This window comes from Brachyhypopomus gauderio, unplaced genomic scaffold (genome assembly GCF_052324685.1).
Source record: "Brachyhypopomus gauderio isolate BG-103 unplaced genomic scaffold, BGAUD_0.2 sc51, whole genome shotgun sequence".
Lineage (NCBI taxonomy): Eukaryota > Metazoa > Chordata > Actinopteri > Gymnotiformes > Hypopomidae > Brachyhypopomus > Brachyhypopomus gauderio.
Window position 1 is genome coordinate 224,932 of NW_027506876.1, and position 27,438 is coordinate 252,369.

The 27,438-nt window shown below is 42.0% G+C and overlaps 34 non-coding genes across 34 annotated transcripts; all 34 read left to right on the forward strand.

Moving 5' to 3' along the window:
• The first annotated feature begins 498 nt into the window (after positions 1-498).
• Positions 499-571, forward strand: trnav-aac (transfer RNA valine (anticodon AAC)). Its single transcript has one exon. It is a non-coding gene; the product is annotated as a tRNA-Val (tRNA).
• Positions 572-1,406: 835 nt separating this feature from the next.
• Positions 1,407-1,479, forward strand: trnav-aac (transfer RNA valine (anticodon AAC)). The gene has a single exon. It is a non-coding gene; the product is annotated as a tRNA-Val (tRNA).
• Positions 1,480-1,918: 439 nt separating this feature from the next.
• On the forward strand, positions 1,919-1,991 carry trnav-aac (transfer RNA valine (anticodon AAC)). The gene has a single exon. It is a non-coding gene; the product is annotated as a tRNA-Val (tRNA).
• A 439-nt stretch (positions 1,992-2,430) lies between these two features.
• trnav-aac (transfer RNA valine (anticodon AAC)) lies at positions 2,431-2,503 on the forward strand. Its single transcript has one exon. It is a non-coding gene; the product is annotated as a tRNA-Val (tRNA).
• An 835-nt stretch (positions 2,504-3,338) lies between these two features.
• trnav-aac (transfer RNA valine (anticodon AAC)) lies at positions 3,339-3,411 on the forward strand. Its single transcript has one exon. It is a non-coding gene; the product is annotated as a tRNA-Val (tRNA).
• Positions 3,412-3,850: 439 nt separating this feature from the next.
• trnav-aac (transfer RNA valine (anticodon AAC)) lies at positions 3,851-3,923 on the forward strand. The gene has a single exon. It is a non-coding gene; the product is annotated as a tRNA-Val (tRNA).
• Positions 3,924-4,560: 637 nt separating this feature from the next.
• trnav-aac (transfer RNA valine (anticodon AAC)) lies at positions 4,561-4,633 on the forward strand. The gene has a single exon. It is a non-coding gene; the product is annotated as a tRNA-Val (tRNA).
• Positions 4,634-5,468: 835 nt separating this feature from the next.
• trnav-aac (transfer RNA valine (anticodon AAC)) lies at positions 5,469-5,541 on the forward strand. Its single transcript has one exon. It is a non-coding gene; the product is annotated as a tRNA-Val (tRNA).
• A 439-nt stretch (positions 5,542-5,980) lies between these two features.
• trnav-aac (transfer RNA valine (anticodon AAC)) lies at positions 5,981-6,053 on the forward strand. Its single transcript has one exon. It is a non-coding gene; the product is annotated as a tRNA-Val (tRNA).
• A 637-nt stretch (positions 6,054-6,690) lies between these two features.
• On the forward strand, positions 6,691-6,763 carry trnav-aac (transfer RNA valine (anticodon AAC)). Its single transcript has one exon. It is a non-coding gene; the product is annotated as a tRNA-Val (tRNA).
• Positions 6,764-7,796: 1,033 nt separating this feature from the next.
• trnav-aac (transfer RNA valine (anticodon AAC)) lies at positions 7,797-7,869 on the forward strand. Its single transcript has one exon. It is a non-coding gene; the product is annotated as a tRNA-Val (tRNA).
• An 835-nt stretch (positions 7,870-8,704) lies between these two features.
• On the forward strand, positions 8,705-8,777 carry trnav-aac (transfer RNA valine (anticodon AAC)). Its single transcript has one exon. It is a non-coding gene; the product is annotated as a tRNA-Val (tRNA).
• A 439-nt stretch (positions 8,778-9,216) lies between these two features.
• On the forward strand, positions 9,217-9,289 carry trnav-aac (transfer RNA valine (anticodon AAC)). Its single transcript has one exon. It is a non-coding gene; the product is annotated as a tRNA-Val (tRNA).
• A 1,939-nt stretch (positions 9,290-11,228) lies between these two features.
• Positions 11,229-11,301, forward strand: trnav-aac (transfer RNA valine (anticodon AAC)). The gene has a single exon. It is a non-coding gene; the product is annotated as a tRNA-Val (tRNA).
• An 835-nt stretch (positions 11,302-12,136) lies between these two features.
• On the forward strand, positions 12,137-12,209 carry trnav-aac (transfer RNA valine (anticodon AAC)). The gene has a single exon. It is a non-coding gene; the product is annotated as a tRNA-Val (tRNA).
• A 439-nt stretch (positions 12,210-12,648) lies between these two features.
• Positions 12,649-12,721, forward strand: trnav-aac (transfer RNA valine (anticodon AAC)). Its single transcript has one exon. It is a non-coding gene; the product is annotated as a tRNA-Val (tRNA).
• Positions 12,722-13,160: 439 nt separating this feature from the next.
• trnav-aac (transfer RNA valine (anticodon AAC)) lies at positions 13,161-13,233 on the forward strand. The gene has a single exon. It is a non-coding gene; the product is annotated as a tRNA-Val (tRNA).
• A 637-nt stretch (positions 13,234-13,870) lies between these two features.
• trnav-aac (transfer RNA valine (anticodon AAC)) lies at positions 13,871-13,943 on the forward strand. The gene has a single exon. It is a non-coding gene; the product is annotated as a tRNA-Val (tRNA).
• A 1,149-nt stretch (positions 13,944-15,092) lies between these two features.
• On the forward strand, positions 15,093-15,165 carry trnav-aac (transfer RNA valine (anticodon AAC)). Its single transcript has one exon. It is a non-coding gene; the product is annotated as a tRNA-Val (tRNA).
• Positions 15,166-15,802: 637 nt separating this feature from the next.
• trnav-aac (transfer RNA valine (anticodon AAC)) lies at positions 15,803-15,875 on the forward strand. The gene has a single exon. It is a non-coding gene; the product is annotated as a tRNA-Val (tRNA).
• Positions 15,876-16,512: 637 nt separating this feature from the next.
• Positions 16,513-16,585, forward strand: trnav-aac (transfer RNA valine (anticodon AAC)). The gene has a single exon. It is a non-coding gene; the product is annotated as a tRNA-Val (tRNA).
• A 439-nt stretch (positions 16,586-17,024) lies between these two features.
• Positions 17,025-17,097, forward strand: trnav-aac (transfer RNA valine (anticodon AAC)). The gene has a single exon. It is a non-coding gene; the product is annotated as a tRNA-Val (tRNA).
• Positions 17,098-18,444: 1,347 nt separating this feature from the next.
• Positions 18,445-18,517, forward strand: trnav-aac (transfer RNA valine (anticodon AAC)). The gene has a single exon. It is a non-coding gene; the product is annotated as a tRNA-Val (tRNA).
• Positions 18,518-19,666: 1,149 nt separating this feature from the next.
• Positions 19,667-19,739, forward strand: trnav-aac (transfer RNA valine (anticodon AAC)). Its single transcript has one exon. It is a non-coding gene; the product is annotated as a tRNA-Val (tRNA).
• A 637-nt stretch (positions 19,740-20,376) lies between these two features.
• trnav-aac (transfer RNA valine (anticodon AAC)) lies at positions 20,377-20,449 on the forward strand. Its single transcript has one exon. It is a non-coding gene; the product is annotated as a tRNA-Val (tRNA).
• A 439-nt stretch (positions 20,450-20,888) lies between these two features.
• trnav-aac (transfer RNA valine (anticodon AAC)) lies at positions 20,889-20,961 on the forward strand. Its single transcript has one exon. It is a non-coding gene; the product is annotated as a tRNA-Val (tRNA).
• A 1,149-nt stretch (positions 20,962-22,110) lies between these two features.
• trnav-aac (transfer RNA valine (anticodon AAC)) lies at positions 22,111-22,183 on the forward strand. The gene has a single exon. It is a non-coding gene; the product is annotated as a tRNA-Val (tRNA).
• Positions 22,184-22,622: 439 nt separating this feature from the next.
• Positions 22,623-22,695, forward strand: trnav-aac (transfer RNA valine (anticodon AAC)). Its single transcript has one exon. It is a non-coding gene; the product is annotated as a tRNA-Val (tRNA).
• Positions 22,696-24,042: 1,347 nt separating this feature from the next.
• On the forward strand, positions 24,043-24,115 carry trnav-aac (transfer RNA valine (anticodon AAC)). The gene has a single exon. It is a non-coding gene; the product is annotated as a tRNA-Val (tRNA).
• Positions 24,116-24,554: 439 nt separating this feature from the next.
• On the forward strand, positions 24,555-24,627 carry trnav-aac (transfer RNA valine (anticodon AAC)). Its single transcript has one exon. It is a non-coding gene; the product is annotated as a tRNA-Val (tRNA).
• Positions 24,628-25,066: 439 nt separating this feature from the next.
• On the forward strand, positions 25,067-25,139 carry trnav-aac (transfer RNA valine (anticodon AAC)). Its single transcript has one exon. It is a non-coding gene; the product is annotated as a tRNA-Val (tRNA).
• Positions 25,140-25,776: 637 nt separating this feature from the next.
• trnav-aac (transfer RNA valine (anticodon AAC)) lies at positions 25,777-25,849 on the forward strand. The gene has a single exon. It is a non-coding gene; the product is annotated as a tRNA-Val (tRNA).
• A 439-nt stretch (positions 25,850-26,288) lies between these two features.
• Positions 26,289-26,361, forward strand: trnav-aac (transfer RNA valine (anticodon AAC)). Its single transcript has one exon. It is a non-coding gene; the product is annotated as a tRNA-Val (tRNA).
• Positions 26,362-26,998: 637 nt separating this feature from the next.
• trnav-aac (transfer RNA valine (anticodon AAC)) lies at positions 26,999-27,071 on the forward strand. The gene has a single exon. It is a non-coding gene; the product is annotated as a tRNA-Val (tRNA).
• Positions 27,072-27,438: the final 367 nt, after the last annotated feature.

Sequence of the window (27,438 nt, forward strand, 5' to 3'; positions counted from 1 at the left end):
CGCCATGTACCTTGATAGCAGTACTAATGCAATCAGTTCAAACAAAATGAAACTCAGTGGAAACGTACCTAGTGCTTTGTCATGTTGTCTCCCAACGTAGAAAACTCATGCTACTCGGTTGATTTGTAGACGTTTGTGTTATAAAGGGATCGAATGATGTCAACATTTGGTGTTTGGATGTGAATGTTTTGTCTTAAAGCAGAGTAGACCTACTGCTTAGCCAGTGTTGATCGGTTCAATCAAAATGAAACTCAGTGGAAACGTACCTAGTGCTTTGTCATGTTGTCTCCCAACGTAGAAAACTCATGCTACTTGGTTGATTTGTAGACGTTTGTGTTATAAAGGTATCGAATGAAGTCAACATTTGGTGTTTGGATGTGAATGTTTTGTCTTAAAGCAGAGTAGACCTACCGCTTAGCCATTGTTGACATGATGACTTCCATGCTCTGATTGTATGACGAAACGCCCATGAGAGATGTGCCCATTCAGACAAGCAAGGTTTCTGTAGTGTAGTGGTCATCACGTTCGCCTAACATGCGAAAGGTCCCTGGTTCGATACCAGGCAGAAACATGCTTCTTGATAGAATTACAAACACACCACTGCTGTTTAGTGGTTTGTTGCCAGTGTAAAGGCTATCAGGGAGCTCTTCCCTTTAGATCCTCAAAGTGAGCTGTCAGTCTCATGTGATCGATACAGGAATGTTTTAAATTGCCATGTACCTTGATAGCAGTACTAATGCAGCCGGTTCAATCAAAATGAAACTCAGTGGAAACGTACCTAGTGCTTTGTCATGTTGTCTCCCAACGTAGAAAATTCATGCCACTTGGTTGATTTGTAGACGTTTGTGTTATAAAGGGATCGAATGATGTCAACATTTGGTGTTTGGATGTGAATGTTTTGTCTTAAAGCAGAGTAGACCTACTGCTTAGCCAGTGTTGATCGGTTCAATCAAAATGAAACTCAGTGGAAACGTACCTAGTGCTTTGTCATGTTGTCTCCCAACGTAGAAAACTCATGCTACTTGGTTGATTTGTAGACGTTTGTGTTATAAAGGTATCGAATGAAGTCAACATTTGGTGTTTGGATGTGAATGTTTTGTCTTAAAGCAGAGTAGACCTACTGCTTAGCAAGTGTTGATCGGTTCAATCAAAATGAAACTCAGTGCAAATGTACCTAGTGCTTTGTCATGTTGTCTCCAAACGTAGAAAACTCATGCTACTCGGTTGATTTGTAGACGTTTGTGTTATAAAGGTATCGAATGAAGTCAACATTTGGTGTTTGGATGTGAATGTTTTGTCTTAAAGCAGAGTAGACCTACCGCTTAGCCATTGTTGACATGATGACTTCCATGCTCTGATTGTATGAGGAAACGCCCACGAGAGATGTGCCCATTCAGACAAGCAAGGTTTCTGTAGTGTAGTGGTCATCACATTCGCCTAACACGCGAAAGGTCCCTGGTTCGATACCAGGCAGAAACATGCTTCTTGATAGAATTACAAACACACCACTGCTGTTTAGTGGTTGGTTGCCAGTGTAAAGGCTATCGGGGAGCTCTTCCCTTTAGATCCTCAAAGTGAGCTCTCAGTCTCATGTGATCGATACAAGAATGTTCTAAATCGCCATGTACCTTGATAGCAGTACTAATGCAATCGGTTCAATCAAAATGAAACTCAGTGGAAACGTACCTAGTGCTTTGTCATGTTGTCTCCCAACGTAGAAAACTCATGCTACTCGGTTGATTTGTAGACGTTTGTGTTATAAAGGTATCAAATGAAGTCAACATTTGGTGTTTGGATGTGAATGTTTTGTCTTAAAGCAGAGTAGACCTACCGCTTAGCCATTGTTGACATGATGACTTCCATGCTCTGATTGTATGAGGAAACGCCCACGAGAGATGTGCCCATTCAGACCAGCAAGGTTTCTGTAGTGTAGTGGTCATCACGTTCGCCTAACACGCGAAAGGTCCCTGGTTCGATACCAGGCAGAAACATGCTTCTTGATAGAATTACAAACACACCACTGCTGTTTAGTGGTTTGTTGCCAGTGTAAAGGCTATCGGGGAGCTCTTCCCTTTAGATCCTCAAAGTGAGCTCTCAGTCTCATGTGATCGATACAGGAATGTTCTAAATCGCCATGTACCTTGATAGCAGTACTAATGCAATCAGTTCAATCAAAATGAAACTCAGTGGAAACATACCTAGTGCTTTGTCATGTTGTCTCCCAACGTAGAAAACTCATGCTACTTGGTTGATTTGTAGACGTTTGTGTTATAAAGGTATCGAATGAAGTCAACATTTGGTGTTTGGATGTGAATGTTTTGTCTTAAAGCAGAGTAGACCTACCGCTTAGCCATTGTTGACATGATGACTTCCATGCTCTGATTGTATGACGAAACGCCCATGAGAGATGTGCCCATTCAGACAAGCAAGGTTTCTGTAGTGTAGTGGTCATCACGTTCGCCTAACACGCGAAAGGTCCCTGGTTCGATACCAGGCAGAAACATGCTTCTTGATAGAATTACAAACACACCACTGCTGTTTAGTGGTTTGTTGCCAGTGTAAAGGCTATCAGGGAGCTCTTCCCTTTAGATCCTCAAAGTGAGCTGTCAGTCTCATGTGATCGATACAGGAATGTTTTAAATTGCCATGTACCTTGATAGCAGTACTAATGCAGCCGGTTCAATCAAAATGAAACTCAGTGGAAACGTACCTAGTGCTTTGTCATGTTGTCTCCCAACGTAGAAAATTCATGCCACTTGGTTGATTTGTAGACGTTTGTGTTATAAAGGGATCGAATGATGTCAACATTTGGTGTTTGGATGTGAATGTTTTGTCTTAAAGCAGAGTAGACCTACTGCTTAGCCAGTGTTGATCGGTTCAATCAAAATGAAACTCAGTGGAAACGTACCTAGTGCTTTGTCATGTTGTCTCCCAACGTAGAAAACTCATGCTACTTGGTTGATTTGTAGACGTTTGTGTTATAAAGGTATCGAATGAAGTCAACATTTGGTGTTTGGATGTGAATGTTTTGTCTTAAAGCAGAGTAGACCTACTGCTTAGCAAGTGTTGATCGGTTCAATCAAAATGAAACTCAGTGGAAATGTACCTAGTGCTTTGTCATGTTGTCTCCAAACGTAGAAAACTCATGCTACTCGGTTGATTTGTAGACGTTTGTGTTATAAAGGTATCGAATGAAGTCAACATTTGGTGTTTGGATGTGAATGTTTTGTCTTAAAGCAGAGTAGACCTACCGCTTAGCCATTGTTGACATGATGACTTCCATGCTCTGATTGTATGAGGAAACGCCCACGAGAGATGTGCCCATTCAGACAAGCAAGGTTTCTGTAGTGTAGTGGTCATCACATTCGCCTAACACGCGAAAGGTCCCTGGTTCGATACCAGGCAGAAACATGCTTCTTGATAGAATTACAAACACACCACTGCTGTTTAGTGGTTTGTTGCCAGTGTAAAGGCTATCGGGGAGCTCTTCCCTTTAGATCCTCAAAGTGAGCTCTCAGTCTCATGTGATCGATACAAGAATGTTCTAAATCGCCATGTACCTTGATAGCAGTACTAATGCAATCGGTTCAATCAAAATGAAACTCAGTGGAAACGTACCTAGTGCTTTGTCATGTTGTCTCCCAACGTAGAAAACTCATGCTACTCGGTTGATTTGTAGACGTTTGTGTTATAAAGGTATCGAATGAAGTCAACATTTGGTGTTTGGATGTGAATGTTTTGTCTTAAAGCAGAGTAGACCTACCGCTTAGCCATTGTTGACATGATGACTTCCATGCTCTGATTGTATGAGGAAACGCCCACGAGAGATGTGCCCATTCAGACCAGCAAGGTTTCTGTAGTGTAGTGGTCATCACGTTCGCCTAACACGCGAAAGGTCCCTGGTTCGATACCAGGCAGAAACATGCTTCTTGATAGAATTACAAACACACCACTGCTGTTTAGTGGTTTGTTGCCAGTGTAAAGGCTATCGGGGAGCTCTTCCCTTTAGATCCTCAAAGTGAGCTCTCAGTCTCATGTGATCGATACAGGAATGTTCTAAATCGCCATGTACCTTGATAGCAGTACTAATGCAATCAGTTCAAACAAAATGAAACTCAGTGGAAACGTACCTAGTGCTTTGTCATGTTGTCTCCCAACGTAGAAAACTCATGCTACTCGGTTGATTTGTAGACGTTTGTGTTATAAAGGGATCGAATGATGTCAACATTTGGTGTTTGGATGTGAATGTTTTGTCTTAAAGCAGAGTAGACCTACTGCTTAGCCAGTGTTGATCGGTTCAATCAAAATGAAACTCAGTGGAAACGTACCTAGTGCTTTGTCATGTTGTCTCCCAACGTAGAAAACTCATGCTACTTGGTTGATTTGTAGACGTTTGTGTTATAAAGGTATCGAATGAAGTCAACATTTGGTGTTTGGATGTGAATGTTTTGTCTTAAAGCAGAGTAGACCTACCGCTTAGCCATTGTTGACATGATGACTTCCATGCTCTGATTGTATGACGAAACGCCCATGAGAGATGTGCCCATTCAGACAAGCAAGGTTTCTGTAGTGTAGTGGTCATCACGTTCGCCTAACATGCGAAAGGTCCCTGGTTCGATACCAGGCAGAAACATGCTTCTTGATAGAATTACAAACACACCACTGCTGTTTAGTGGTTTGTTGCCAGTGTAAAGGCTATCAGGGAGCTCTTCCCTTTAGATCCTCAAAGTGAGCTGTCAGTCTCATGTGATCGATACAGGAATGTTTTAAATTGCCATGTACCTTGATAGCAGTACTAATGCAGCCGGTTCAATCAAAATGAAACTCAGTGGAAACGTACCTAGTGCTTTGTCATGTTGTCTCCCAACGTAGAAAATTCATGCCACTTGGTTGATTTGTAGACGTTTGTGTTATAAAGGGATCGAATGATGTCAACATTTGGTGTTTGGATGTGAATGTTTTGTCTTAAAGCAGAGTAGACCTACTGCTTAGCCAGTGTTGATCGGTTCAATCAAAATGAAACTCAGTGGAAACGTACCTAGTGCTTTGTCATGTTGTCTCCCAACGTAGAAAACTCATGCTACTTGGTTGATTTGTAGACGTTTGTGTTATAAAGGTATCGAATGAAGTCAACATTTGGTGTTTGGATGTGAATGTTTTGTCTTAAAGCAGAGTAGACCTACTGCTTAGCAAGTGTTGATCGGTTCAATCAAAATGAAACTCAGTGGAAATGTACCTAGTGCTTTGTCATGTTGTCTCCAAACGTAGAAAACTCATGCTACTCGGTTGATTTGTAGACGTTTGTGTTATAAAGGTATCGAATGAAGTCAACATTTGGTGTTTGGATGTGAATGTTTTGTCTTAAAGCAGAGTAGACCTACCGCTTAGCCATTGTTGACATGATGACTTCCATGCTCTGATTGTATGAGGAAACGCCCACGAGAGATGTGCCCATTCAGACAAGCAAGGTTTCTGTAGTGTAGTGGTCATCACATTCGCCTAACACGCGAAAGGTCCCTGGTTCGATACCAGGCAGAAACATGCTTCTTGATAGAATTACAAACACACCACTGCTGTTTAGTGGTTTGTTGCCAGTGTAAAGGCTATCGGGGAGCTCTTCCCTTTAGATCCTCAAAGTGAGCTCTCAGTCTCATGTGATCGATACAAGAATGTTCTAAATCGCCATGTACCTTGATAGCAGTACTAATGCAATCGGTTCAATCAAAATGAAACTCAGTGGAAACGTACCTAGTGCTTTGTCATGTTGTCTCCCAACGTAGAAAACTCATGCTACTCGGTTGATTTGTAGACGTTTGTGTTATAAAGGTATCGAATGAAGTCAACATTTGGTGTTTGGATGTGAATGTTTTGTCTTAAAGCAGAGTAGACCTACCGCTTAGCCATTGTTGACATGATGACTTCCATGCTCTGATTGTATGAGGAAACGCCCACGAGAGATGTGCCCATTCAGACCAGCAAGGTTTCTGTAGTGTAGTGGTCATCACGTTCGCCTAACACGCGAAAGGTCCCTGGTTCGATACCAGGCAGAAACATGCTTCTTGATAGAATTACAAACACACCACTGCTGTTTAGTGGTTTGTTGCCAGTGTAAAGGCTATCGGGGAGCTCTTCCCTTTAGATCCTCAAAGTGAGCTCTCAGTCTCATGTGATCGATACAGGAATGTTCTAAATCGCCATGTACCTTGATAGCAGTACTAATGCAATCAGTTCAAACAAAATGAAACTCAGTGGAAACGTACCTAGTGCTTTGTCATGTTGTCTCCCAACGTAGAAAACTCATGCTACTCGGTTGATTTGTAGACGTTTGTGTTATAAAGGGATCGAATGATGTCAACATTTGGTGTTTGGATGTGAATGTTTTGTCTTAAAGCAGAGTAGACCTACTGCTTAGCCAGTGTTGATCGGTTCAATCAAAATGAAACTCAGTGGAAACGTACCTAGTGCTTTGTCATGTTGTCTCCCAACGTAGAAAACTCATGCTACTTGGTTGATTTGTAGACGTTTGTGTTATAAAGGTATCGAATGAAGTCAACATTTGGTGTTTGGATGTGAATGTTTTGTCTTAAAGCAGAGTAGACCTACCGCTTAGCCATTGTTGACATGATGACTTCCATGCTCTGATTGTATGACGAAACGCCCATGAGAGATGTGCCCATTCAGACAAGCAAGGTTTCTGTAGTGTAGTGGTCATCACGTTCGCCTAACATGCGAAAGGTCCCTGGTTCGATACCAGGCAGAAACATGCTTCTTGATAGAATTACAAACACACCACTGCTGTTTAGTGGTTTGTTGCCAGTGTAAAGGCTATCAGGGAGCTCTTCCCTTTAGATCCTCAAAGTGAGCTGTCAGTCTCATGTGATCGATACAGGAATGTTTTAAATTGCCATGTACCTTGATAGCAGTACTAATGCAGCCGGTTCAATCAAAATGAAACTCAGTGGAAACGTACCTAGTGCTTTGTCATGTTGTCTCCCAACGTAGAAAATTCATGCCACTTGGTTGATTTGTAGACGTTTGTGTTATAAAGGGATCGAATGATGTCAACATTTGGTGTTTGGATGTGAATGTTTTGTCTTAAAGCAGAGTAGACCTACTGCTTAGCCAGTGTTGATCGGTTCAATCAAAATGAAACTCAGTGGAAACGTACCTAGTGCTTTGTCATGTTGTCTCCCAACGTAGAAAACTCATGCTACTTGGTTGATTTGTAGACGTTTGTGTTATAAAGGTATCGAATGAAGTCAACATTTGGTGTTTGGATGTGAATGTTTTGTCTTAAAGCAGAGTAGACCTACTGCTTAGCCAGTGTTGATTGGTTCAATCAAAATGAAACTCAGTGGAAACGTACCTAGTGCTTTGTCATGTTGTCTCCCAACGTAGAAAACTCATGCTACTCGGTTGATTTGTAGACGTTTGTGTTATAAAGGGATCGAATGATGTCAACATTTGGTGTTTGGATGTGAATGTTTTGTCTTAAAGCAGAGTAGACCTACTGCTTAGCCAGTGTTGATCGGTTCAATCAAAATGAAACTCAGTGGAAACGTACCTAGTGCTTTGTCATGTTGTCTCCCAACGTAGAAAACTCATGCTTCTTGGTTGATTTGTAGACGTTTGTGTTATAAAGGTATCGAATGAAGTCAACATTTGGTGTTTGGATGTGAATGTTTTGTCTTAAAGCAGAGTAGACCTACCGCTTAGCCATTGTTGACATGATGACTTCCATGCTCTGATTGTATGACGAAACGCCCATGAGAGATGTGCCCATTCAGACAAGCAAGGTTTCTGTAGTGTAGTGGTCATCACGTTCGCCTAACATGCGAAAGGTCCCTGGTTCGATACCAGGCAGAAACATGCTTCTTGATAGAATTACAAACACACCACTGCTGTTTAGTGGTTTGTTGCCAGTGTAAAGGCTATCAGGGAGCTCTTCCCTTTAGATCCTCAAAGTGAGCTGTCAGTCTCATGTGATCGATACAGGAATGTTTTAAATTGCCATGTACCTTGATAGCAGTACTAATGCAGCCGGTTCAATCAAAATGAAACTCAGTGGAAACGTACCTAGTGCTTTGTCATGTTGTCTCCCAACGTAGAAAATTCATGCCACTTGGTTGATTTGTAGACGTTTGTGTTATAAAGGGATCGAATGATGTCAACATTTGGTGTTTGGATGTGAATGTTTTGTCTTAAAGCAGAGTAGACCTACTGCTTAGCCAGTGTTGATCGGTTCAATCAAAATGAAACTCAGTGGAAACGTACCTAGTGCTTTGTCATGTTGTCTCCCAACGTAGAAAACTCATGCTACTTGGTTGATTTGTAGACGTTTGTGTTATAAAGGTATCGAATGAAGTCAACATTTGGTGTTTGGATGTGAATGTTTTGTCTTAAAGCAGAGTAGACCTACTGCTTAGCAAGTGTTGATCGGTTCAATCAAAATGAAACTCAGTGCAAATGTACCTAGTGCTTTGTCATGTTGTCTCCAAACGTAGAAAACTCATGCTACTCGGTTGATTTGTAGACGTTTGTGTTATAAAGGTATCGAATGAAGTCAACATTTGGTGTTTGGATGTGAATGTTTTGTCTTAAAGCAGAGTAGACCTACCGCTTAGCCATTGTTGACATGATGACTTCCATGCTCTGATTGTATGAGGAAACGCCCACGAGAGATGTGCCCATTCAGACAAGCAAGGTTTCTGTAGTGTAGTGGTCATCACATTCGCCTAACACGCGAAAGGTCCCTGGTTCGATACCAGGCAGAAACATGCTTCTTGATAGAATTACAAACACACCACTGCTGTTTAGTGGTTTGTTGCCAGTGTAAAGGCTATCGGGGAGCTCTTCCCTTTAGATCCTCAAAGTGAGCTCTCAGTCTCATGTGATCGATACAAGAATGTTCTAAATCGCCATGTACCTTGATAGCAGTACTAATGCAATCGGTTCAATCAAAATGAAACTCAGTGGAAACGTACCTAGTGCTTTGTCATGTTGTCTCCCAACGTAGAAAACTCATGCTACTCGGTTGATTTGTAGACGTTTGTGTTATAAAGGTATCGAATGAAGTCAACATTTGGTGTTTGGATGTGAATGTTTTGTCTTAAAGCAGAGTAGACCTACCGCTTAGCCATTGTTGACATGATGACTTCCATGCTCTGATTGTATGAGGAAACGCCCACGAGAGATGTGCCCATTCAGACCAGCAAGGTTTCTGTAGTGTAGTGGTCATCACGTTCGCCTAACACGCGAAAGGTCCCTGGTTCGATACCAGGCAGAAACATGCTTCTTGATAGAATTACAAACACACCACTGCTGTTTAGTGGTTTGTTGCCAGTGTAAAGGCTATCGGGGAGCTCTTCCCTTTAGATCCTCAAAGTGAGCTCTCAGTCTCATGTGATCGATACAGGAATGTTCTAAATCGCCATGTACCTTGATAGCAGTACTAATGCAATCAGTTCAAACAAAATGAAACTCAGTGGAAACGTACCTAGTGCTTTGTCATGTTGTCTCCCAACGTAGAAAACTCATGCTACTCGGTTGATTTGTAGACGTTTGTGTTATAAAGGGATCGAATGATGTCAACATTTGGTGTTTGGATGTGAATGTTTTGTCTTAAAGCAGAGTAGACCTACTGCTTAGCCAGTGTTGATCGGTTCAATCAAAATGAAACTCAGTGGAAACGTACCTAGTGCTTTGTCATGTTGTCTCCCAACGTAGAAAACTCATGCTACTTGGTTGATTTGTAGACGTTTGTGTTATAAAGGTATCGAATGAAGTCAACATTTGGTGTTTGGATGTGAATGTTTTGTCTTAAAGCAGAGTAGACCTACTGCTTAGCCAGTGTTGATCGGTTCAATCAAAATGAAACTCAGTGGAAACGTACCTAGTGCTTTGTCATGTTGTCTCCCAACGTAGAAAACTCATGCTACTTGGTTGATTTGTAGACGTTTGTGTTATAAAGGTATCGAATGAAGTCAACATTTGGTGTTTGGATGTGAATGTTTTGTCTTAAAGCAGAGTAGACCTACTGCTTAGCCAGTGTTGATTGGTTCAATCAAAATGAAACTCAGTGGAAACGTACCTAGTGCTTTGTCATGTTGTCTCCCAACGTAGAAAACTCATGCTACTCGGTTGATTTGTAGACGTTTGTGTTATAAAGGGATCGAATGATGTCAACATTTGGTGTTTGGATGTGAATGTTTTGTCTTAAAGCAGAGTAGACCTACTGCTTAGCAAGTGTTGATCGGTTCAATCAAAATGAAACTCAGTGGAAATGTACCTAGTGCTTTGTCATGTTGTCTCCCAACGTAGAAAACTCATGCTACTCGGTTGATTTGTAGACGTTTGTGTTATAAAGGGATCGAATGATGTCAACATTTGGTGTTTGGATGTGAATGTTTTGTCTTAAAGCAGAGTAGACCTACTGCTTAGCCAGTGTTGATCGGTTCAATCAAAATGAAACTCAGTGGAAACGTACCTAGTGCTTTGTCATGTTGTCTCCCAACATAGAAAACTCATGCTACTCGGTTGATTTGTAGACGTTTGTGTTATAAAGGTATCGAATGATGTCAACATTTGGTGTTTGGATGTGAATGTTTTGTCTTAAAGCAGAGTAGACCTACTGCTTAGCCATTGTTGACATGATGACTTTCATGCTCTGATTGTATGAGGAAACGCCCACGAGAGATGTGCCCATTCAGACAAGCAAGGTTTATAGTGTAGTGGTCATCACGTTCGTCTAACACGCGAAAGGTCCCTGGTTCGACACCAGGCAGAAACATGCTTCTTGATAGAATTACAAACACACCACTGCTGTTTAGTGGTTTGTTGCCAGTGTAAAGGCTATCGGTGAGCTCTTCCCTTTAGATCCTCAAAGTGAGCTCTCAGTCTCATGTGATCGATACAGGAATGTTCTAAATCGCCATGTACCTTGATAGCAGTACTAATGCAATCAGTTCAAACAAAATGAAACTCAGTGGAAACGTACCTAGTGCTTTGTCATGTTGTCTCCCAACGTAGAAAACTCATGCTCCTCGGTTGATTTGTAGACGTTTGTGTTATAAAGGGATCGAATGATGTCAACATTTGGTGTTTGGATGTGAATGTTTTGTCTTAAAGCAGAGTAGACCTACTGCTTAGCCATTGTTGACATGTTGACTTTCATGCTCTGATTGTATGAGGAAACGCCCACGAGAGATGTGCCCATTCAGACAAGCAAGGTTTCTGTAGTGTAGTGGTCATCACGTTCGCCTAACACGCGAAAGGTCCATGGTTCGATACCAGGCAGAAACATGCTTCTTGATAGAATTACAAACACACCACTGCTGTTTAGTGTTTTGTTGCCAGTGTAAAGGCTATCGGGGAGCTCTTCCCTTTAGATCCTCAAAGTGAGCTCTCAGTCTCATGTGATCGATACAGGAATGTTCTAAATCGCCATGTACCTTGAAAGCAGTACTAATGCAATCGGTTCAATCAAAATGAAACTCAGTGGAAACGTACCTAGTGCTTTGTCATGTTGTCTCCCAACGTAGAAAACTCATGCTACTCGGTTGATTTGTAGACGTTTGTGTTATAAAGGGATCGAATGATGTCAACATTTGGTGTTTGGATGTGAATGTTTTGTCTTAAAGCAGAGTAGACCTACTGCTTAGCCAGTGTTGATTGGTTCAATCAAAATGAAACTCAGTGGAAACGTACCTAGTGCTTTGTCATGTTGTCTCCCAACGTAGAAAACTCATGCTACTCAGTTGATTTGTAGACGTTTGTGTTATAAAGGGATCGAATGATGTCAACATTTGGTGTTTGGATGTGAATGTTTTGTCTTAAAGCAGAGTAGACCTACTGCTTAGCCAGTGTTGATCGGTTCAATCAAAATGAAACTCAGTGGAAACGTACCTAGTGCTTTGTCATGTTGTCTCCCAACGTAGAAAACTCATGCTACTCGGTTGATTTGTAGACGTTTGTGTTATAAAGGTATCGAATGAAGTCAACATTTGGTGTTTGGATGTGAATGTTTTGTCTTAAAGCAGAGTAGACCTACCGCTTAGCCATTGTTGACATGATGACTTCCATGCTCTGATTGTATGAGGAAACGCCCACAAGAGATGTGCCCATTCAGACAAGCAAGGTTTCTGTAGTGTAGTGGTCATCACGTTCGCCTAACATGCGAAAGGTCCCTGGTTCGATACCAGGCAGAAACATGCTTCTTGATAGAATTACAAACACACCACTGCTGTTTAGTGGTTTGTTGCCAGTGTAAAGGCTATCGGGGAGCTCTTCCCTTTAGATCCTCAAAGTGAGCTCTCAGTCTCATGTGATCGATACAAGAATGTTCTAAATCGCCATGTACCTTGATAGCAGTACTAATGCAATCGGTTCAATCAAAATGAAACTCAGTGGAAACGTACCTAGTGCTTTGTCATGTTGTCTCCCAACGTAGAAAACTCATGCTACTCGGTTGATTTGTAGACGTTTGTGTTATAAAGGGATCGAATGATGTCAACATTTTGTGTTTGGATGTGAATGTTTTGTCTTAAAGCAGAGTAGACCTACTGCTTAGCCATTGTTGACATGATGACTTCCATGCTCTGATTGTATGAGGAAACGCCCACGAGAGATGTGCCCATTCAGACAAGCAAGGTTTCTGTAGTGTAGTGGTCATCACGTTCGCCGAACACGCGAAAGGTCCCTGGTTCGATACCAGGCAGAAACATGCTTCTTGATAGAATTACAAACACACCACTGATGTTTAGTGGTTTGTTGCCAGTGTAAAGGCTATCAGGGAGCTCTTCTCTTTAGATCCTCAAAGTGAGCTCTCAGTCTCATGTGATCGATACAGGAATGTTCTAAATCGCCATGTACCTTGATAGCAGTACTAATGCAATCGGTTCAATCAAAATGAAACTCAGTGGAAACGTACCTAGTGCTTTGTCATGTTGTCTCCCAACGTAGAAAACTCATGCTACTCGGTTGATTTGTAGACGTTTGTGTTATAAAGGTATCGAATGAAGTCAACATTTGGTGTTTGGATGTGAATGTTTTGTCTTAAAGCAGAGTAGACCTACCGCTTAGCCATTGTTGACATGATGACTTCCATGCTCTGATTGTATGAGGAAACGCCCACAAGAGATGTGCCCATTCAGACAAGCAAGGTTTCTGTAGTGTAGTGGTCATCACGTTCGCCGAACACGCGAAAGGTCCCTGGTTCGATACCAGGCAGAAACATGCTTCTTGATAGAATTACAAACACACCACTGATGTTTAGTGGTTTGTTGCCAGTGTAAAGGCTATCAGGGAGCTCTTCTCTTTAGATCCTCAAAGTGAGCTCTCAGTCTCATGTGATCGATACAGGAATGTTCTAAATCGCCATGTACCTTGATAGCAGTACTAATGCAATCGGTTCAATCAAAATGAAACTCAGTGGAAACGTACCTAGTGCTTTGTCATGTTGTCTCCCAACGTAGAAAACTCATGCTACTTGGTTGATTTGTAGACGTTTGTGTTATAAAGGGATCGAATGATGTCAACATTTGGTGTTTGGATGTGAATGTTTTGTCTTAAAGCAGAGTAGACCTACTGCTTAGCAAGTGTTGATTGGTTCAATCAAAATGAAACTCAGTGGAAATGTACCTAGTGCTTTGTCATGTTGTCTCCCAACGTAGAAAACTCATGCTACTCGGTTGATTTGTAGAGGTTTGTGTTATAAAGGTATCGAATGAAGTCAACATTTGGTGTTTGGATGTGAATGTTTTGTCTTAAAGCAGAGTAGACCTACCGCTTAGCCATTGTTGACATGATGACTTCCATGCTCTGATTGTATGAGGAAACGCCCACGAGAGATGTGCCCGTTCAGACAAGCAAGGTTTCTGTAGTGTAGTGGTCATCACGTTCGCCTAACACGCGAAAGGTCCCTGGTTCGATACCAGGCAGAAACATGCTTCTTGATAGAATTACAAACACACCACTGCTGTTTAGTGGTTTGTTGCCAGTGTAAAGGCTATCGGGGAGCTCTTCCCTTTAGATCCTCAAAGTGAGCTCTCAGTCTCATGTGATCGATACAAGAATGTTCTAAATTGCCATGTACCTTGATAGCAGTACTAATGCAATCGGTTCAATCAAAATGAAACTCAGTGGAAACGTGCCTAGTGCTTTGTCATGTTGTCTCCCAACGTAGAAAACTCATGCTACTTGGTTGATTTGTAGACGTTTGTGTTATAAAGGGATCGAATGATGTCAACATTTGGTGTTTGGATGTGAATGTTTTGTCTTAAAGCAGAGTAGACCTACTGCTTAGCCATTGTTGACATGATGACTTCCATGCTCTGATTGTATGAGGAAACGCCCACGAGAGATGTGCCCATTAAGACAAGCAAGGTTTCTGTAGTGTAGTGGTCATCACGTTCGCCGAACACGCTAAAGGTCCCTGGTTCGATACCAGGCAGAAACATGCTTCTTGATAGAATTACAAACACACCACTGCTGTTTAGTGGTTTGTTGCCAGTGTAAAGGCTATCAGGGAGCTCTTCCCTTTAGATCCTCAAAGTGAGCTGTCAGTCTCATGTGATCGATACAGGAATGTTTTAAATCGCCATGTACCTTGATAGCAGTACTAATGCAGCCGGTTCAATCAAAATGAAACTCAGTGGAAACGTACCTAGTGCTTTGTCATGTTGTCTCCCAACGTAGAAAACTCATGCCACTTGGTTGATTTGTAGACGTTTGTGTTATAAAGGGATCGAATGATGTCAACATTTGGTGTTTGGATGTGAATGTTTTGTCTTAAAGCAGAGTAGACCTACTGCTTAGCCAGTGTTGATCGGTTCAATCAAAATGAAACTCAGTGGAAACGTACCTAGTGCTTTGTCATGTTGTCTCCCAACGTAGAAAACTCATGCTACTCGGTTGATTTGTAGACGTTTGTGTTATAAATGTATCGAATGAAGTCAACATTTGGTGTTTGGATGTGAATGTTTTGTCTTAAAGCAGAGTAGACCTACCGCTTAGCCATTGTTGACATGATGACTTCCATGCTCTGATTGTATGAGGAAACGCCCACGAGAGATTTGCCCATTCAGACAAGCAAGGTTTCTGTAGTGTAGTGGTCATCACGTTCGCCTAACATGCGAAAGGTCCCTGGTTCGATACCAGGCAGAAACATGCTTCTTGATAGAATTACAAACACACCACTGCTGTTTAGTGCTTTGTTGCCAGTGTAAAGGCTATCAGGGAGCTCTTCCCTTTAGATCCTCAAAGTGAGCTGTCAGTCTCATGTGATCGATACAGGAATGTTTTAAATCGCCATGTACCTTGATAGCAGTACTAATGCAGCCGGTTCAATCAAAATGAAACTCAGTGGAAATGTACCTAGTGCTTTGTCATGTTGTCTCCCAACGTAGAAAACTCATGCCACTTGGTTGATTTGTAGACGTTTGTGTTATAAAGGGATCGAATGATGTCAACATTTGGTGTTTGGATGTGAATGTTTTGTCTTAAAGCAGAGTAGACCTACTGCTTAGCCAGTGTTGATCGGTTCAATCAAAATGAAACTCAGTGGAAACGTACCTAGTGCTTTGTCATGTTGTCTCCCAACGTAGAAAACTCATGCTACTCGGTTGATTTGTAGACGTTTGTGTTATAAAGGTATCGAATGAAGTCAACATTTGGTGTTTGGATGTGAATGTTTTGTCTTAAAGCAGAGTAGACCTACCGCTTAGCCATTGTTGACATGATGACTTCCATGCTCTGATTGTATGAGGAAACGCCCACGAGAGATGTGCCCATTCAGACAAGCAAGGTTTCTGTAGTGTAGTGGTCATCACGTTCGCCTAACATGCGAAAGGTCCCTGGTTCGATACCAGGCAGAAACATGCTTCTTGATAGAATTACAAACACACCACTGCTGTTTAGTGCTTTGTTGCCAGTGTAAAGGCTATCAGGGAGCTCTTCCCTTTAGATCCTCAAAGTGAGCTGTCAGTCTCATGTGATCGATACAGGAATGTTTTAAATCGCCATGTACCTTGATAGCAGTACTAATGCAGCCGGTTCAATCAAAATGAAACTCAGTGGAAATGTACCTAGTGCTTTGTCATGTTGTCTCCCAACGTAGAAAACTCATGCCACTTGGTTGATTTGTAGACGTTTGTGTTATAAAGGGATCGAATGATGTCAACATTTGGTGTTTGGATGTGAATGTTTTGTCTTAAAGCAGAGTAGACCTACTGCTTAGCCAGTGTTGATCGGTTCAATCAAAATGAAACTCAGTGGAAACGTACCTAGTGCTTTGTCATGTTGTCTCCCAACGTAGAAAACTCATGCTACTCGGTTGATTTGTAGACGTTTGTGTTATAAAGGTATCGAATGAAGTCAACATTTGGTGTTTGGATGTGAATGTTTTGTCTTAAAGCAGAGTAGACCTACCGCTTAGCCATTGTTGACATGATGACTTCCATGCTCTGATTGTATGAGGAAACGCCCACGAGAGATGTGCCCATTCAGACAAGCAAGGTTTCTGTAGTGTAGTGGTCATCACGTTCGCCTAACACGCGAAAGGTCCCTGGTTCGATACCAGGCAGAAACATGCTTCTTGATAGAATTACAAACACACCACTGCTGTTTAGTGGTTTGTTGCCAGTGTAAAGGCTATCGGGGAGCTCTTCCCTTTAGATCCTCAAAGTGAGCTCTCAGTCTCATGTGATCGATACAAGAATGTTCTAAATCGCCATGTACCTTGATAGCAGTACTAATGCAATCGGTTCAATCAAAATGAAACTCAGTGGAAACGTACCTAGTGCTTTGTCATGTTGTCTCCCAACGTAGAAAACTCATGCTACTCGGTTGATTTGTAGACGTTTGTGTTATAAAGGTATCGAATGAAGTCAACATTTGGTGTTTGGATGTGAATGTTTTGTCTTAAAGCAGAGTAGACCTACCGCTTAGCCATTGTTGACATGATGACTTCCATGCTCTGATTGTATGAGGAAACGCCCACGAGAGATGTGCCCATTCAGACAAGCAAGGTTTCTGTAGTGTAGTGGTCATCACGTTCGCCTAACACGCGAAAGGTCCCTGGTTCGATACCAGGCAGAAACATGCTTCTTGATAGAATTACAAACACACCACTGCTGTTTAGTGGTTTGTTGCCAGTGTAAAGGCTATCGGGGAGCTCTTCCCTTTAGATCCTCAAAGTGAGCTCTCAGTCCCATGTGATCGATACAAGAATGTTCTAAATCGCCATGTACCTTGATAGCAGTACTAATGCAATCGGTTCAATCAAAATGAAACTCAGTGGAAACGTACCTAGTGCTTTGTCATGTTGTCTCCCAACGTAGAAAACTCATGCTACTCGGTTGATTTGTAGACGTTTGTGTTATAAAGGGATCGAATGATGTCAACATTTGGTGTTTGGATGTGAATGTTTTGTCTTAAAGCAGAGTAGACCTACTGCTTAGCCATTGTTGACATGATGACTTCCATGCTCTGATTGTATGAGGAAACGCCCACGAGAGATGTGCCCATTCAGACAAGCAAGGTTTCTGTAGTGTAGTGGTCATTACGTTCGCCGAACACGCGAAAGTTCCCTGGTTCGATACCAGGCAGAAACATGCTTCTTGATAGAATTACAAACACACCACTGATGTTTAGTGGTTTGTTGCCAGTGTAAAGGCTATCAGGGAGCTCTTCCCTTTAGATCCTCAAAGTGAGCTCTCAGTCTCATGTGATCGATACAGGAATGTTCTAAATCGCCATGTACCTTGATAGCAGTACTAATGCAATCGGTTCAATCAAAATGAAACTCAGTGGAAACGTACCTAGTGCTTTGTCATGTTGTCTCCCAACGTAGAAAACTCATGCTACTCGGTTGATTTGTAGACGTTTGTGTTATAAAGGGATCGAATGATGTCAACATTTGGTGTTTGGATGTGAATGTTTTGTCTTAAAGCAGAGTAGACCTACTGCTTAGCAAGTGTTGATCGGTTCAATCCAAATGAAACTCAGTGGAAATGTACCTAGTGCTTTGTCATGTTGTCTCCCAACGTAGAAAACTCATGCTACTCGGTTGATTTGTAGACGTTTGTGTTATAAAGGGATCGAATAATGTCAACATTTGGTGTTTGGATGTGAATGTTTTGTCTTAAAGCAGAGTAGACCTACTGCTTAGCCAGTGTTGATCGGTTCAATCAAAATGAAACTCAGTGGAAACGTACCTAGTGCTTTGTCATGTTGTCTCCCAACGTAGAAAACTCATGCTACTCGGTTGATTTGTAGACGTTTGTGTTATAAAGATATCGAATGAAGTCAACATTTGGTGTTTGGATGTGAATGTTTTGTCTTAAAGCAGAGTAGACCTACCGCTTAGCCATTGTTGACATGATGACTTCCATGCTCTGATTGTATGAGGAAACGCCCACGAGAGATGTGCCCATTCAGACAAGCAAGGTTTCTGTAGTGTAGTGGTCATCACGTTCGCCTAACACGCGAAAGGTCCCTGGTTCGATACCAGGCAGAAACATGCTTCTTGATAGAATTACAAACACACCACTGCTGTTTAGTGGTTTGTTGCCAGTGTAAAGGCTATCGGGGAGCTCTTCCCTTTAGATCCTCAAAGTGAGCTCTCAGTCCCATGTGATCGATACAAGAATGTTCTAAATCGCCATGTACCTTGATAGCAGTACTAATGCAATCGGTTCAATCAAAATGAAACTCAGTGGAAACGTACCTAGTGCTTTGTCATGTTGTCTCCCAACGTAGAAAACTCATGCTACTCGGTTGATTTGTAGACGTTTGTATTATAAAGGGATCGAATGATGTCAACATTTGGTGTTTGGATGTGAATGTTTTGTCTTAAAGCAGAGTAGACCTACCGCTTAGCCATTGTTGACATGATGACTTCCATGCTCTGATTGTATGAGGAAACGCCCACGAGAGATGTGCCCATTCAGACAAGCAAGGTTTCTGTAGTGTAGTGGTCATCACGTTCGCCGAACACGCTAAAGGTCCCTGGTTCGATACCAGGCAGAAACATGCTTCTTGATAGAATTACAAACACACCACTGCTGTTTAGTGGTTTGTTGCCAGTGTAAAGGCTATCAGGGAGCTCTTCCCTTTAGATCCTCAAAGTGAGCTGTCAGTCTCATGTGATCGATACAGGAATGTTTTAAATCGCCATGTACCTTGATAGCAGTACTAATGCAGCCGGTTCAATCAAAATGAAACTCAGTGGAAACGTACCTAGTGCTTTGTCATGTTGTCTCCCAACGTAGAAAACTCATGCCACTTGGTTGATTTGTAGACGTTTGTGTTATAAAGGGATCGAATGATGTCAACATTTGGTGTTTGGATGTGAATGTTTTGTCTTAAAGCAGAGTAGACCTACTGCTTAGCCAGTGTTGATCGGTTCAATCAAAATGAAACTCAGTGGAAACGTACCTAGTGCTTTGTCATGTTGTCTCCCAACGTAGAAAACTCATGCTACTCGGTTGATTTGTAGACGTTTGTGTTATAAAGGTATCGAATGAAGTCAACATTTGGTGTTTGGATGTGAATGTTTTGTCTTAAAGCAGAGTAGACCTACCGCTTAGCCATTGTTGACATGATGACTTCCATGCTCTGATTGTATGAGGAAACGCCCACGAGAGATGTGCCCATTCAGACAAGCAAGGTTTCTGTAGTGTAGTGGTCATCACGTTCGCCTAACACGCGAAAGGTCCCTGGTTCGATACCAGGCAGAAACATGCTTCTTGATAGAATTACAAACACACCACTGCTGTTTAGTGGTTTGTTGCCAGTGTAAAGGCTATCAGGGAGCTCTTCCCTTTAGATCCTCAAAGTGAGCTGTCAGTCTCATGTGATCGATACAGGAATGTTTTAAATCGCCATGTACCTTGATAGCAGTACTAATGCAGCCGGTTCAATCAAAATGAAACTCAGTGGAAATGTACCTAGTGCTTTGTCATGTTGTCTCCCAACGTAGAAAACTCATGCCACTTGGTTGATTTGTAGACGTTTGTGTTATAAAGGGATCGAATGATGTCAACATTTGGTGTTTGGATGTGAATGTTTTGTCTTAAAGCAGAGTAGACCTACTGCTTAGCCAGTGTTGATCGGTTCAATCAAAATGAAACTCAGTGGAAACGTACCTAGTGCTTTGTCATGTTGTCTCCCAACGTAGAAAACTCATGCTACTCGGTTGATTTGTAGACGTTTGTGTTATAAAGGTATCGAATGAAGTCAACATTTGGTGTTTGGATGTGAATGTTTTGTCTTAAAGCAGAGTAGACCTACCGCTTAGCCATTGTTGACATGATGACTTCCATGCTCTGATTGTATGAGGAAACGCCCACGAGAGATGTGCCCATTCAGACAAGCAAGGTTTCTGTAGTGTAGTGGTCATCACGTTCGGCTAACACGCGAAAGGTCCCTGGTTCGATACCAGGCAGAAACATGCTTCTTGATAGAATTACAAACACACCACTGCTGTTTAGTGGTTTGTTGCCAGTGTAAAGGCTATCGGGGAGCTCTTCCCTTTAGATCCTCAAAGTGAGCTCTCAGTCTCATGTGATCGATACAAGAATGTTCTAAATCGCCATGTACCTTGATAGCAGTACTAATGCAATCGGTTCAATCAAAATGAAACTCAGTGGAAACGTACCTAGTGCTTTGTCATGTTGTCTCCCAACGTAGAAAACTCATGCTACTCGGTTGATTTGTAGACGTTTGTGTTATAAAGGTATCGAATGAAGTCAACATTTGGTGTTTGGATGTGAATGTTTTGTCTTAAAGCAGAGTAGACCTACCGCTTAGCCATTGTTGACATGATGACTTCCATGCTCTGATTGTATGAGGAAACGCCCACGAGAGATGTGCCCATTCAGACAAGCAAGGTTTCTGTAGTGTAGTGGTCATCACGTTCGCCTAACACGCGAAAGGTCCCTGGTTCGATACCAGGCAGAAACATGCTTCTTGATAGAATTACAAACACACCACTGCTGTTTAGTGGTTTGTTGCCAGTGTAAAGGCTATCGGGGAGCTCTTCCCTTTAGATCCTCAAAGTGAGCTCTCAGTCCCATGTGATCGATACAAGAATGTTCTAAATCGCCATGTACCTTGATAGCAGTACTAATGCAATCGGTTCAATCAAAATGAAACTCAGTGGAAACGTACCTAGTGCTTTGTCATGTTGTCTCCCAACGTAGAAAACTCATGCTACTCGGTTGATTTGTAGACGTTTGTGTTATAAAGGTATCGAATGATGTCAACATTTGGTGTTTGGATGTGAATGTTTTGTCTTAAAGCAGAGTAGACCTACTGCTTAGCCATTGTTGACATGATGACTTCCATGCTCTGATTGTATGAGGAAACGCCCACGAGAGATGTGCCCATTCAGACAAGCAAGGTTTCTGTAGTGTAGTGGTCATTACGTTCGCCGAACACGCGAAAGTTCCCTGGTTCGATACCAGGCAGAAACATGCTTCTTGATAGAATTACAAACACACCACTGATGTTTAGTGGTTTGTTGCCAGTGTAAAGGCTATCAGGGAGCTCTTCCCTTTAGATCCTCAAAGTGAGCTCTCAGTCTCATGTGATCGATACAGGAATGTTCTAAATCGCCATGTACCTTGATAGCAGTACTAATGCAATCGGTTCAATCAAAATGAAACTCAGTGGAAACGTACCTAGTGCTTTGTCATGTTGTCTCCCAACGTAGAAAACTCATGCTACTCAGTTGATTTGTAGACGTTTGTGTTATAAAGGGATCGAATGATGTCAACATTTGGTGTTTGGATGTGAATGTTTTGTCTTAAAGCAGAGTAGACCTACTGCTTAGCCAGTGTTGATCGGTTCAATCAAAATGAAACTCAGTGGAAACGTACCTAGTGCTTTGTCATGTTGTCTCCCAACGTAGAAAACTCATGCTACTCGGTTGATTTGTAGACGTTTGTGTTATAAAGGTATCGAATGAAGTCAACATTTGGTGTTTGGATGTGAATGTTTTGTCTTAAAGCAGAGTAGACCTACCGCTTAGCCATTGTTGACATGATGACTTCCATGCTCTGATTGTATGAGGAAACGCCCACGAGAGATGTGCCCATTCAGACAAGCAAGGTTTCTGTAGTGTAGTGGTCATCACGTTCGGCTAACACGCGAAAGGTCCCTGGTTCGATACCAGGCAGAAACATGCTTCTTGATAGAATTACAAACACACCACTGCTGTTTAGTGGTTTGTTGCCAGTGTAAAGGCTATCGGGGAGCTCTTCCCTTTAGATCCTCAAAGTGAGCTCTCAGTCTCATGTGATCGATACAAGAATGTTCTAAATCGCCATGTACCTTGATAGCAGTACTAATGCAATCGGTTCAATCAAAATGAAACTCAGTGGAAACGTACCTAGTGCTTTGTCATGTTGTCTCCCAACGTAGAAAACTCATGCTACTCGGTTGATTTGTAGACGTTTGTGTTATAAAGGTATCGAATGAAGTCAACATTTGGTGTTTGGATGTGAATGTTTTGTCTTAAAGCAGAGTAGACCTACCGCTTAGCCATTGTTGACATGATGACTTCCATGCTCTGATTGTATGAGGAAACGCCCACGAGAGATGTGCCCATTCAGACAAGCAAGGTTTCTGTAGTGTAGTGGTCATCACGTTCGCCTAACACGCGAAAGGTCCCTGGTTCGATACCAGGCAGAAACATGCTTCTTGATAGAATTACAAACACACCACTGCTGTTTAGTGGTTTGTTGCCAGTGTAAAGGCTATCGGGGAGCTCTTCCCTTTAGATCCTCAAAGTGAGCTCTCAGTCCCATGTGATCGATACAAGAATGTTCTAAATCGCCATGTACCTTGATAGCAGTACTAATGCAATCGGTTCAATCAAAATGAAACTCAGTGGAAACGTACCTAGTGCTTTGTCATGTTGTCTCCCAACGTAGAAAACTCATGCTACTCGGTTGATTTGTAGACGTTTGTGTTATAAAGGGATCGAATGATGTCAACATTTGGTGTTTGGATGTGAATGTTTTGTCTTAAAGCAGAGTAGACCTACTGCTTAGCCATTGTTGACATGATGACTTCCATGCTCTGATTGTATGAGGAAACGCCCACGAGAGATGTGCCCATTCAGACAAGCAAGGTTTCTGTAGTGTAGTGGTCATTACGTTCGCCGAACACGCGAAAGTTCCCTGGTTCGATACCAGGCAGAAACATGCTTCTTGATAGAATTACAAACACACCACTGATGTTTAGTGGTTTGTTGCCAGTGTAAAGGCTATCAGGGAGCTCTTCCCTTTAGATCCTCAAAGTGAGCTCTCAGTCTCATGTGATCGATACAGGAATGTTCTAAATCGCCATGTACCTTGATAGCAGTACTAATGCAATCGGTTCAATCAAAATGAAACTCAGTGGAAACGTACCTAGTGCTTTGTCATGTTGTCTCCCAACGTAGAAAACTCATGCTACTCAGTTGATTTGTAGACGTTTGTGTTATAAAGGGATCGAATGATGTCAACATTTGGTGTTTGGATGTGAATGTTTTGTCTTAAAGCAGAGTAGACCTACTGCTTAGCAAGTGTTGATCGGTTCAATCCAAATGAAACTCAGTGGAAATGTACCTAGTGCTTTGTCATGTTGTCTCCCAACGTAGAAAACTCATGCTACTCGGTTGATTTGTAGACGTTTGTGTTATAAAGGGATCGAATGATGTCAACATTTGGTGTTTGGATGTGAATGTTTTGTCTTAAAGCAGAGTAGACCTACTGCTTAGCCAGTGTTGATCGGTTCAATCAAAATGAAACTCAGTGGAAACGTACCTAGTGCTTTGTCATGTTGTCTCCCAACGTAGAAAACTCATGCTACTCGGTTGATTTGTAGACGTTTGTGTTATAAAGGTATCGAATGAAGTCAACATTTGGTGTTTGGATGTGAATGTTTTGTCTTAAAGCAGAGTAGACCTACCGCTTAGCCATTGTTCACATGATGACTTCCATGCTCTGATTGTATGAGGAAACGCCCACGAGAGATGTGCCCATTCAGACAAGCAAGGTTTCTGTAGTGTAGTGGTCATCACGTTCGCCTAACATGCGAAAGGTCCCTGGTTCGATACCAGGCAGAAACATGCTTCTTGATAGAATTACAAACACACCACTGCTGTTTAGTGGTTTGTTGCCAGTGTAAAGGCTATCGGGGAGCTCTTCCCTTTAGATCCTCAAAGTGAGCTCTCAGTCTCATGTGATCGATACAAGAATGTTCTAAATCGCCATGTACCTTGATAGCAGTACTAATGCAATCGGTTCAATCAAAATGAAACTCAGTGGAAACGTACCTAGTGCTTTGTCATGTTGTCTCCCAACGTAGAAAACTCATGCTACTCGGTTGATTTGTAGACGTTTGTGTTATAAAGGGATCGAATGATGTCAACATTTGGTGTTTGGATGTGAATGTTTTGTCTTAAAGCAGAGTAGACCTACCGCTTAGCCATTGTTGACATGATGACTTCCATGCTCTGATTGTATGAGGAAACGCCCACGAGAGATGTACCCATTCAGACAAGCAAGGTTTCTGTAGTGTAGTGGTCATCACGTTCGCCTAACACGCGAAAGGTCCCTGGTTCGATACCAGGCAGAAACATGCTTCTTGATAGAATTACAAACACACCACTGCTGTTTAGTGGTTTGTTGCCAGTGTAAAGGCTATCAGGGAGCTCTTCCCTTTAGATCCTCAAAGTGAGCTGTCAGTCTCATGTGATCGATACAGGAATGTTTTAAATCGCCATGTACCTTGATAGCAGTACTAATGCATCCGGTTCAATCAAAATGAAACTCAGTGGAAACGTACGTAGTGCTTTGTCATGTTGTCTCCCAACGTAGAAAACTCATGCTACTTGGTTGATTTGTAGACGTTTGTGTTATAAAGGGATCGAATGATGTCAACATTTGGTGTTTGGATGTGAATGTTTTGTCTTAAAGCAGAGTAGACCTACTGCTTAGCCATTGTTGACATGATGACTTCCATGCTCTGATTGTATGAGGAAACGCCCACGAGAGATGTGCCCATTCAGACAAGCAAGGTTTCTGTAGTGTAGTGGTCATCACGTTCGCCGAACACGCGAAAGGTCCCTGGTTCGATACCAGGCAGAAACATGCTTCTTGATAGAATTACAAACACACCACTGATGTTTAGTGGTTTGTTGCCAGTGTAAAGGCTATCAGGGAGCTCTTCCCTTTAGATCCTCAAAGTGAGCTCTCAGTCTCATGTGATCGATACAGGAATGTTCTAAATCGCCATGTACCTTGATAGCAGTACTAATGCAATCGGTTCAATCAAAATGAAACTCAGTGGAAACGTACCTAGTGCTTTGTCATGTTGTCTCCCAACGTAGAAAACTCATGCTACTTGGTTGATTTGTAGATGTTTGTGTTATAAAGGGATCGAATGATGTCAACATTTGGTGTTTGGATGTGAATGTTTTGTCTTAAAGCAGAGTAGACCTACTGCTTAGCCAGTGTTGATCGGTTAAATCAAAATGAAACTCAGTGGAAACGTACCTAGTGCTTTGTCATGTTGTCTCCCAACGTAGAAAACTCATGCTACTCGGTTGATTTGTAGACGTTTGTGTTATAAAGGTATCGAATGAAGTCAACATTTGGTGTTTGGATGTGAATGTTTTGTCTTAAAGCAGAGTAGACCTACCGCTTAGCCATTGTTGACATGATGACTTCCATGCTCTGATTGTATGAGGAAACGCCCACGAGAGATGTGCCCATTCAGACAAGCAAGGTTTCTGTAGTGTAGTGGTCATCACGTTCGCCTAACACGCGAAAGGTCCCTGGTTCGATACCAGGCAGAAACATGCTTCTTGATAGAATTACAAACACACCACTGCTGTTTAGTGGTTTGTTGCCAGTGTAAAGGCTATCGGGGAGCTCTTCCCTTTAGATCCTCAAAGTGAGCTGTCAGTCTCATGTGATCGATACAGGAATGTTTTAAATCGCCATGTACCTTGATAGCAGTACTAATGCAGCCGGTTCAATCAAAATGAAACTCAGTGGAAACGTACGTAGTGCTTTGTCATGTTGTCTCCCAACGTAGAAAACTCATGCTACTTGGTTGATTTGTAGACGTTTGTGTTATAAAGGGATCGAATGATGTCAACATTTGGTGTTTGGATGTGAATGTTTTGTCTTAAAGCAGAGTAGACCTACTGCTTAGCCATTGTTGACATGATGACTTCCATGCTCTGATTGTATGAGGAAACGCCCACGAGAGATGTGCCCAGTCAGACAAGCAAGGTTTCTGTAGTGTAGTGGTCATCACGTTCGCCGAACACGCGAAAGGTCCCTGGTTCGATACCAGGCAGAAACATGCTTCTTGATAGAATTACAAACACACCACTGATGTTTAGTGGTTTGTTGCCAGTGTAAAGGCTATCAGGGAGCTCTTCCCTTTAGATCCTCAAAGTGAGCTCTCAGTCTCATGTGATCGATACAGGAATGTTCTAAATCGCCATGTACCTTGATAGCAGTACTAATGCAATCGGTTCAATCAAAATGAAACTCAGTGGAAACGTACCTAGTGCTTTGTCATGTTGTCTCCCAACGTAGAAAACTCATGCTACTTGGTTGATTTGTAGACGTTTGTGTTATAAAGGGATCGAATGATGTCAACATTTGGTGTTTGGATGTGAATGTTTTGTCTTAAAGCAGAGTAGACCTACTGCTTAGCCAGTGTTGATCGGTTAAATCAAAATGAAACTCAGTGGAAACGTACCTAGTGCTTTGTCATGTTGTCTCCCAACGTAGAAAACTCATGCTACTCGGTTGATTTGTAGACGTTTGTGTTATAAAGGGATCGAATGATGTCAACATTTGGTGTTTGGATGTGAATGTTTTGTCTTAAAGCAGAGTAGACCTACCGCTTAGCCATTGTTGACATGATGACTTCCATGCTCTGATTGTATGAGGAAACGCCCACGAGAGATGTGCCCATTCAGACAAGCAAGGTTTCTGTAGTGTAGTGGTCATCACGTTCGCCTAACACGCGAAAGGTCCCTGGTTCGATACCAGGCAGAAACATGCTTCTTGATAGAATTACAAACACACCACTGCTGTTTAGTGGTTTGTTGCCAGTGTAAAGGCTATCGGGGAGCTCTTCCCTTTAGATCCTCAAAGTGAGCTGTCAGTCTCATGTGATCGATACAGGAATGTTTTAAATCGCCATGTACCTTGATAGCAGTACTAATGCAGCCGGTTCAATCAAAATGAAACTCAGTGGAAACGTACGTAGTGCTTTGTCATGTTGTCTCCCAACGTAGAAAACTCATGCTACTTGGTTGATTTGTAGACGTTTGTGTTATAAAGGGATCGAATGATGTCAACATTTGGTGTTTGGATGTGAATGTTTTGTCTTAAAGCAGAGTAGACCTACTGTTTAGCCATTGTT